Source organism: Melospiza georgiana, chromosome 14 (assembly GCF_028018845.1).
Source record: "Melospiza georgiana isolate bMelGeo1 chromosome 14, bMelGeo1.pri, whole genome shotgun sequence".
Lineage (NCBI taxonomy): Eukaryota > Metazoa > Chordata > Aves > Passeriformes > Passerellidae > Melospiza > Melospiza georgiana.
The window spans coordinates 1,960,549-1,970,536 of NC_080443.1; positions in this window are offsets into that span (position 1 = coordinate 1,960,549).

Below are 9,988 nucleotides of genomic sequence, written 5' to 3' on the forward strand. Positions count from 1 at the left end.
AGAGAATTCTACCAGTGAGGTTCATAGTTGTTATGTGGTGTGGAATCAATATTTTGTCTGAGGGTGTGCTTCAAAGGGATTTTATTTTGTTTTTTTTTTTTTTCCAAAAATATTACTTTGATATGTTGAGGATGTGCTGGTTTTGGGAATGTGTGGTGAGGGCTCAGTCTTTCTTGCTGTGCTATTTCTGTTCATACTGTACCTGCTGGGACTCCAGCTATAATTATAATATAAACACACTGCCAGCCTCAAAGTGCAAGGTATTTTAGTGACTTTGCTGCTTAACATTACTGGATTCTCATTCATTCCTATTTTTGTACATTTTCACTCTTTCTTCTTCTGCTTTGCTAACTAAATATGGGCTTTTAACTAATCTTTTTATCCAAGAATTCCTGAGCTCTAATTCTATATTCACTCTGTGCAGGGCACTGTTTCATCTTTCAGGACCTGTGCATTGTCACCACATTACGTGGACAGCAGTGAAGGGCTCCCTTGGAATAGGCTGTGACCACCTGAAACACCTGAGCATTTGTTTTTACCATCATTTGAAGATGATTTTGTGCACTGCACATTTGGCACATCAGCTGTGCAGTGGCAATGGAAGGAGTGATGTGGATGCAGCGAAGAACAGGAACTGTTTAAACTGGCAGCTTTTGCAAGAAAACAGAGTGAGGAACCCAAGCAGGGTGTGTGGGCCCTCTCTGGATGCTTGAAACACTTTGCCTAGTAAGGCAAGTGGGTGATGGGAGCAGCCCAAGGTGGGCTCTGGCTGCCAGGGAGGCTGCAGGAAAAAGGCAAAGCTCCAGTTTGTGTGGAAAAGATCCTTTTCCCAAAGCAGACTAACAAATGCTCTTGTTGTTGATCTCATTCAGTGCTTGTCTGTGAATGCTGGCTCTGCCCAAGAAAAGGGAGATGTCTTGAAATTTTTTCTTTCAGTGACAATGTGATTTTACTGAAGTCTGAAATGGCTGTGAATCTACAGCTTTAGGATGCAATTTTTCAATTGAAATAAATATTGAATGCTCTTTGTCTTCAAATTACACCTGTGTAAAATGTTCTCCTTTCCAGGCAGGATGGCAATAAATGTACCTTGTACTGGAAAGACAATACCAGGGTAAGAAGGAATGCAGATTACCAAAACAGATCTTCAATGGCAATAAATGTACCTCGTGCTGGAAAGACAATATCAGGGTAAGAAGTGATGCAGATCACCAACAAAGATCTGTTTCAAGAGAAACAAAAATTGTCACTCTCACTAGGAGACATTGATGTAACTTGGTTGTCTAACTATTCAATTCCTGTAGCTGATGGATTTTGAGTTTTAAAAGGGTGAAACTTGATATGAATCTGTGTTACTTGGGGGGAAATGCCACAGGAAGAGCTGAGTGTGCCCTTGGGAAAGCTGCACTGGGAGGGTGTTCTTGCTAGACACCAGAAAATCCTCATGGGACACCGATCTAGACAGGGGATGATTTGGTGCTGAAAAAGGTGAGTTCTGGCTGCAAGCTCTCCCTCCTGTGCTTGTGGAATGGAGCTCATCTCCTGTCCTTTCCCTTCCTCCCTGCTCTCTGTTCACCTGGAACCTGCAGGGCAGGTGCTGAGCCACAGCTGGTGAGGCCAAAAAAGGCACCAGTTTCTAAACACAAATCCTTCTCATCTCATATCTCATCTCATCATGCCATCTCCAGCCCTCCCACATCTCCCACATCCCCCACAACCTTCCCTGCAATTCCCCAGCTCCTTCCTGTGTTTCCTGGGGTTTTCTGCTGCCCTTCACCAGCTTTTCACTGCATTCCACCCAGGGTGTCCCAGCTGCCTGTCCTGGGCTGAGTGACACTCAGAGTGTTCTGCAGCTCATCTGGAGCTCTTCACACAGACTGGACACTCTGCTGACCAGGGGGTGCTTGGGGTTTTGGTTCTGTTGGGCAAGGGCCTCATAAATTTAACCTATTGACAGTATTAGGTTTTGCAATTTATGGGAAATTGTTCACCAGATTCAAAATATGTTTTGAGGGTGAGATGCACAAGTGATTATGCATAAATAGGGAACTGCACAGGGGCCTAAACTTCAGTTCTGCAAGAAAGCAGCCTACAAGTAACTCAAAAGAAGCTCTTTCATTTTACCTCAGAGCAATACCTGATGTGATGTGGAGGTTCTACAGGCAGGTTAAATACTAGTACTATTATTAGAAGAAGTAGAAGTATTGTTAGATTAGTTTCCCATGCAAATGCCTCAATAGGGAATGTAAACCTTGTTGGGATCCCAGCTGCACAGGCAAAACAAAGAATTCTTGATCTAAATAGGTGATTATCCAAAAGGTCAGGGTGAATTACACTTGAATTACCTGACTTTTCACATAAAGTCAGGTGCCAAGGTTGCCAGTGGAGTTGAGTGTGCATTTTCTCATTTCAGATTTCTATAAGGCCAACTAGTTCTATCTTTGTGAAATGGGACCTTGAATATATATATTTTTTAGGCACATACAAAATGAAAATATGTATCCATGTTTAGATCTGGGAGTATATTCTAACTTCCCAAACAGGATGCTAAGGGATCATTGCTGGTTTACTGAGCAGATTGCTAACAGAAAATTGTCAATACAAATGCATTTGTGCATCAGTTGAAAAGATCAATATGGTGCTTACAAAATTCTTCCTCAGTTCCAGAGCAAACATTTGCATTATTTAAGGTGTTGCACCATTCTGGGGATGGAAAAAGGTTTAAAAATATGCTTCATGTTTACATTCCTTGTGTATAGTGGCTCTCATTTTTGGTTTGTTTATTTAATCACTCATTGCTCATTTTTCAAGCTACTTTTAGACTGGAAACTTGTCTCATTTGGCCCCTTTTGAGCTGGTGTTATTTCTGGGTCTGGGTGAATATTGCACATTTCCACCATGAAAGCAGAAATTCTGCACGGGAGGCTGCGATGAGTTGTCAGAACCATCAGCACATCCCTGTGAACGTCTGACACTTGACACAGCCAGGATCAGGTTCTAACAAATGCAGTTTCAGCTCCCCTGATGCTCACTGCCTGAATACTGAGGTAATTCTGGCAGAATATGCTTTCTGGACTGCTAAAAATAGGAAGTTCACCTGAATGGCTTCAGTGGAATGCTGATGTCCTGGAGACGCTTTGGTGAAGCAGTTGGAGAAGCTTTTGTTACATTTGAGTAAAGAGCACCTGGCTGCCCAAAGCAAATGCCACAGGGCTGATCAGTGTGCTTTAATTAATGAGGTAATGCCATCAGAATTATCAGCTGAGGCCCTGGAGTTCAGTTGGTTACATTTTGTGCAGCAAGGATCTTGTTTTGGAAATGACAACTGACTTGCTTCCTTCCTGCCATGAACCTCTAATCTATCACTCAGGCTCCTTTGATCTTTCATGCCAAACTGGAGTTGTTGTTCATTTCCTGTTTGCTTAACCCAAGCTGTGCATTTCAATAAGAGAGTCTATTTTTTAATGTGAATTCCACAACTATTTACACTAATGCCCTTGAGGATACTTCCAAAACGGCATCAGACTTGCTCAGATTCTCTCTAAAGAAAACAGTATTCTCCAAAAGGCTCCATCTAAAATGTGTGCCAAGTATTCCTGAGAGACTTGGTTCATTTGTAAGTATTACCATTGTAAGGGAATGAATATTCATAAGAAAAGGGGAATCCCTGAATATCTCTTAGGGGAAGTTTTATCCAACTGCCTCAAAACTGTTGGTCAAGTACATTAGTGATGATTTTGCTGGGGAATACATAATTTTCCTGCAACAAAATGCAAACCAAACTGTACCCCCCCTGAATTAGCCTCCTTAATCATCTGACACAGCACGTTCAGAATCCTGTGCCATGGAAAGGTATCAGTATTTTCTCCTTTCTCCTGAACACTTCACTCAGACTTGGCAGAAATATACACTAGAAAAAGGTTAAAACTGTCTTTAAGTCATGAGGTTGCTTTTTCAGAGTGAGGATCCCTGGATATGGAAGAGGAGTGTCCCTCTTGCTCTGAATGCTCTGCATTTAAATTAAACTTGGTCCTTTTCTCAGTAAGCAAGATTAAAATTTCATCAAATTTTCCCTTCAAACTTCTGTCTGCTTTGTGGAACCTTTTTATTCAAGGTGCTAGTTCCTCCTGTCCCCAGAAAACTCTGGATTGGATTACTTTGGATTAACTTAAAGGAGTTCCTACCTAGTAGTTTATTTTTAGCATTTTTTACCTGGAAACCTCTTGGGACAGAGCAGCCTCTCAAGCTTCCACAGGTTTATAAAATTAGCTTGTACAATATTTCTACCTGATTTTAGTGATCTTTTTTTTTTTGTTTGTTTGTTTTTCTAGATCGGAATTTTTGGTTCCAAAAGTGACTGAAAACTCTTCATTTCCCTTTATTTTTGGTTTTTTTGGTTTTCAGTTTGATTTCTGGGCAGGGTTCAGTACCAAGCCTGAACAGAAAGTGCTGGTGCACTTCCACTGTCTCCCTGCCCTATCAGCTGCTGCGTATCTGTTGTATTTCCAGTTAAGATTTACTAAAAAATAGGTTCAGATCTAGAGATAGTAGATTTAATTATTTTACAAGTTCAAAACTCTGAAATCAGCCTCAATTTTAAGAAAGCTTTCTCCCCTTTATTACAAAACAAGGGAAAATCCCTCATACAAAATTCCTTTCATTGGTACAAAGGTACAAAACCACTCTTCTAAACCATTCAGAATGGGTATTTATTTCCTATTAATTATAAATGAGAAGCCTTCATTCTCAAAGGCAATCTCAGCTGGCTGCCTGTATTTCAGTTTCCAAGGGGCATCCTTCAAATGTGAACCCAGCACAAAGGAGCTGAACTTTCCCTCTACTGCCCCAAAGTGCCTCTGCAGGCACAGGCTGCATTCATTGAAAACCATTCCCTTCAGGCAGTAAAACTAACTTTTCTGATTAAAATTTAGAGGGATTTCCACAGAAACATGTTGACCATGGTCAACTTTAGGATTAGAGAAAGAGAAGGTGCTTAACTGCTGCCAGAGACAAAATGGGTGTTTGAATTCCTGCTGCTTGACTCCAGAGAGTTCTCCCTGTTCAAGTCCCTCTTTCATTGGGAATATGTGGCTGCCGCTTTCTAGCACAGCAACCTTCACTCTGAGTTGTCATTCAATGTATTTCCTACCTTGGGCTAGTCAGGCAGAATGTTCTTCTTTGATTAAAAAGCTGTAGGTGCCAATACACCTCTTCTTCTTTTTTTTTTTTTTTTTCTTTTTTTTTTTTTTTTTTGTGGATACAAGAGGAAGGCATTGACAGGTGCAGAATAGAAGGAAACAAAACAATTCACAGACCCCCAGAGGCAGCTGAGGTGTGGGGACCCACCAGGAGCCCTGAGTGCAGCTCCTGGCCCTGCACAGGACACCCCAGAGTCACTCCCTGTGCTCTTTAGGGTGGAAGGGAGCAGGGAGGCTGGCACAGAAACCAGTTCTGCTCTTCTCTTCACAACAGCTAGAATGTGAGACTCTCTGGTTGTTATCCTCAAGGAACAGGGGCAGCTCCTGCTGGCTCAGGAACCTCTCCCCTTTGAAAAGGTGATTTCCTGTGCATGTAGCTGAAAAATCAACCTCCCATACACTGGACCTTGTCAAGAGATGTATTGTATTTGCTGGGAATGCCTTGAGGAAGGCAGGAGTGATGCATCTGACTCCATGTTCTCAGAAGGCTAATTTATCATCTTATGATACTATATTGTATTAAAGAATACTATACTATACTAAAGAATACAGAGAGGATACTTACTCAATACCAAAAAGACAAAAGACAATAATAAAAACTCGTGACTCTTTCCAGAGTCCTGACACAGCTTGGCCTTGATTGGCCAAAGAGTGAAAACAACTCCCAGCAGAATGCAATGGAACAATCACCTGTGGGTAAACAATCTCCAAACACATTCCACATGAGCACAGCACAGGAGAAGCAAATGAGATAAGAATTGTTTTCCTTTTCTCTGAGGCTTCTCAGCTTCCCAGGAGAAAAATCCTAGGTGAAGGGATTTTTCAGAGAATGTGAATGCTACAGCGATGCATGCTAGAGCTGTTCAGAAAGGGGTACACTTACTTTTCCCACCAAAACACAAGTTTTCCTCCCATCCAGAGATCCCAGGGGTCTTTAGCAGCTGCCATGTGAACACCACCAAGGTCCCATTTTATTAAAAGCACTTCAGTGGGTTTGGAGGAGAAATCCTCCTGTCTCCTCCCTCAGGTGTGCAGGCACAGACAAAGAGCTGTGAAGTGCCTGGTGTGGTTTGGCCTGAGGAGCCACCACCCCTCAGCTGAGCTGCACCCAGGCTGCCCCAAAGCTCCCCTGCAAAGGGGACAGTTTAGGTTTGACCTGGTTGGCTTTTCCCTGCAGTCAGGACACACATAAAATGTGTTTGTGTTGTTCCAGGTGGCAGGAGGAGCCATTGGAGACAAAGCAGCAACAAACCTGTCTGGCATCAGTTGCAGAAGAGTTTCCTTGGCCACGTGGACCTTTGGATCAGTATGTGAGCCAAGTAAATTCACATTTTTAAGCTTTTAGTGGTTTCTAGTTGATGCTTGAGAGCTGTGGAGAACAATGTAGAACAACAGTGCTTCTTACTGAATTTCATTACTGAGGGATGGGATATGAAATGAGTGCTGATGCTGCTGCTTTAATTTTTGAGCATGCTTATCCATTGCCTGGCATCCCATGGGTACAGTTTAGGAGAAACCAGGGAGATATTTAGGGAAGAGTTTAGCTTACAGATCACTTTGCTTATCAGATTAAACAAATGGGTCATTTCACTGCAATATTGAGTAAACCTTATTGGATTTATACAGCTTATAAACCAATACATCTCATAAACACTAATCACCAGTTCTGTTGATTTCCTTTGTGGTCCACAAATTTACAAAGTTGCTAAAGAGCTTTCCAGAAAAATCTCTCTCAGCGTAGCTCTTTATTAAAGCAAATATCCTCATTTCCCACTGGTCCTGGACTATGGAGATAAAGAAGAATATTTTCTCAGCTGATAGTTGATAGGAGCAAGAAGCAAGGGGTAGGAAAGGGACATTCCTGCTTGAAGAGACGGGGTGAAAACCTTTTTAGCTGCAATGGTTGTTTAGGAAGCCAGCCTGTTGTACTGTGACCAAGTACAGTGAATTACCATGGCCAATGTGATCAGGATGTTCTATTGTGGCACCACACACAGCAATGCTGCTTTTCTCCTCAGGGGCACAAGGCTATTTTCTAATAATAGGTACCTTGTGTGGGAAAAAGGGGAACAAATTCTGCCTAATTAGGCTGCCATGGAGACCACACTAACTTCTCCTTTGATCCTGTCTTGAGCAAATACACTAAATAGGAAGAGCACAAGATCAAATTGGCTCTTTGCATGCAGCTCTGGGACCCCAAAAAAAGGATGTGGAGCTGCTGGAGCAGATCCAGAGAAGGGCACAGAGATGCTCCAGGGCTGGAGCCCAGCTGGGAGAGCTGGGGGTGCTCACCTGGAGAGGAGAAGGCTCCAGGGAGAGCTCAGAGCCCTTCCAGGGCCTAAAGGGGCTCCAGGAGAGCTGCAGAGGGACTGGGGACAAGGGGGAATGGCTTTTAACTAAAAGAGAGTGGATTTGTAACAGGTTTAAAGATGGAATTGTTCCCTGGCAGGGTGGGCAGGCCCTGGCACAGGGTGCCCAGAGCAGCTGGGGCTGCCCCTGGATCCCTGGCAGTGCCCAAGGCCAGGCTGGACACTGGGGCTGGAGCAGCCTGGGGCAGTGGGAGGTGTCCCTGCCATGGCACTGGATGGGATGAGCTTTAAGGTTTCTTCCAACCCAAACCATTCTGTGATTCCCTCTGGAAGCACATTCTTGTTTGAAAACCTGGAGACTAAACTCCAGTTCTGTAATAAGACTGAGGTACAGCTGTAGCTCTTAACAGAGGGAGGTCCCATCTGATAAAGTCTTAATACTAATAATTATTAATATTCACCCAAACTTTCTAGCTCTTTTTGGTCATTATTAACATGCAGCAAGGTAGTTATTTATATCTCCTTTGCCAATTTTGGAACAGGGTGGAAGAAAATATGTGCAAGTGTTTCTGAATATTCACAGAGTAGAAATCCCCAGCTGGCAGCTAAATTCACCCTTGATTTTTATTTATTTTTTTAAATTTTGTTTTTGGCAGATGAGCTGCATAGCCAAGCACAAGTGAAGATCTGAGCACAGGGGTCTGGTTTGGTGTGGACTCAGCAGTGAAACTCAATATTAAAGGTCTGCCCCAACCTAAAAGATTGTATTTGTCTCCACAGGGGCAGATGGATCAAAGTCTAAAGGACAGCTAAAGGCAGGGCCAAGCTGCACCCCAGTGCAAGGAGGAAGAGGAGGAAGGGAGGAGAAGGAGGAAGCAGCTGCCATGTGAGCGAGTGTCACACCAGGTGCTGTGGTGCCTCCCCTTCTTTTGAGGAGAGCAGAGTCTTCTCAGGGCTCTAACAGACCTTTATTCACAAGTTAGGAGTTTATCTTCATCTCAGCTTTCATGGATTATTTTTGCTGGTGTTCCTTCACCCAGCCTCGTTCCCAGCCAAGTGTGTGGTTGGGCACAGAGGATGTCAGCTGTGGAAACCCCTGAACATTTCACTGCCCTCACCTACTGCCCCAGGGAGAGTGGCAAAAATATTCCATGTATTTTTAGCTGTGACCAGCAATGTGACAGGCAGAGATACAGCAAAGGAATTGCTGGTAAAGTTGCTTTAAAATAGTAAAGAACTTCTTCAGCATAACAGCTTTCCATCCCCACTTAGCACAGTCAGCTGTATAAACCAACATTTTTGAAGCAAGATCTTGGATTAGGCTCAAGTTTATATTTAGCGGCCAAGTTTCAGTTCTGAGAATGAAGGTTTAACCCTAATATGGGATACTACTAGACAATGTTAGAAGTGGGTGAGTGACTTGAAACAATTAAATGGTGAATTTTAGTTCACGTATTGCCTGCAAATGTCTGCACCTATAAAACTTATTGTCAGTCAAAAACGTTTGGCAAATGTCTCTCAGCAGGAAAAAATAGCTCTGTTACACTCCTCAAAACCTACAGGGAAATGATAAATAGATCTGTTAGCTTCAATTTGAAGGACAAAAATAGTCTTTCAGAATTCAATCAGAGACCAAGTTATGCCAGAAGTTGAACACTTATAGATTTTACAAATGCACTGATCAGTCTGTCTGTGGGAGCTTCATCCAAAATGTTTTTAACAAGGAATCCCTTTGTCTGTGTAGCACAGTGGATCCTAACCTTGAAATTGAAGGACTAAGATTCAAAAAGGGTCTAGCTCTGGAAATGGGCAAGGTGTAAATTTACAGTGGTTGACACTAAGACAAGTTTAATTGTGTTCATCTCATGGCTCGAGGCTGGAAGAAGTCTCCCAGAGGGGATGGCATCGAGGTGGAGCTCTTGTTGTCACTCAGGGTGCTGTGTGGGGTCCTTGTGCCACTGCCCACAAGCTCCATGAGCTCTGGTACCTCTCAGCTGTGCTGGAGGCAGTACAGCTCTGACTTGGTAAAATATTCATATTCACATCCATAGTTTTATTGCTCTCAGAATTGGGATCAGGATCTTGCCTGCAGTACTGGGAGGCTGTGTTTGGAACTGCCTGGTTTCTGCAGCAAAGCTCATGCAAGGAGATTTTGTGCTGCCTTCCACAGCCCCTTTTTGCTAACACAAGAACTGATTATCAGATTTGTACAGTGAACTCACAAGCAGTTGTGGAGGGAGAATTGTGTATAAAATTGAGGGAACTCTGTGAACTAGCATTGCTGCCAGGAGATGTGAACTGCACCTTCAGGAAGTCCTGGATGCAGGTCTGGCTAAAGCAGCCTCACTGTAAAATAGATGCCTGAGAATAGAAGAGTCTTTTTTTTTGGTATTTCTTTATTTCAGCATGGTTTCAGCACACTTTCAGCATGGCAAGTGTCATAGAATTGTGCCTCTGAATTGTTTATCACCACTTGTTTTA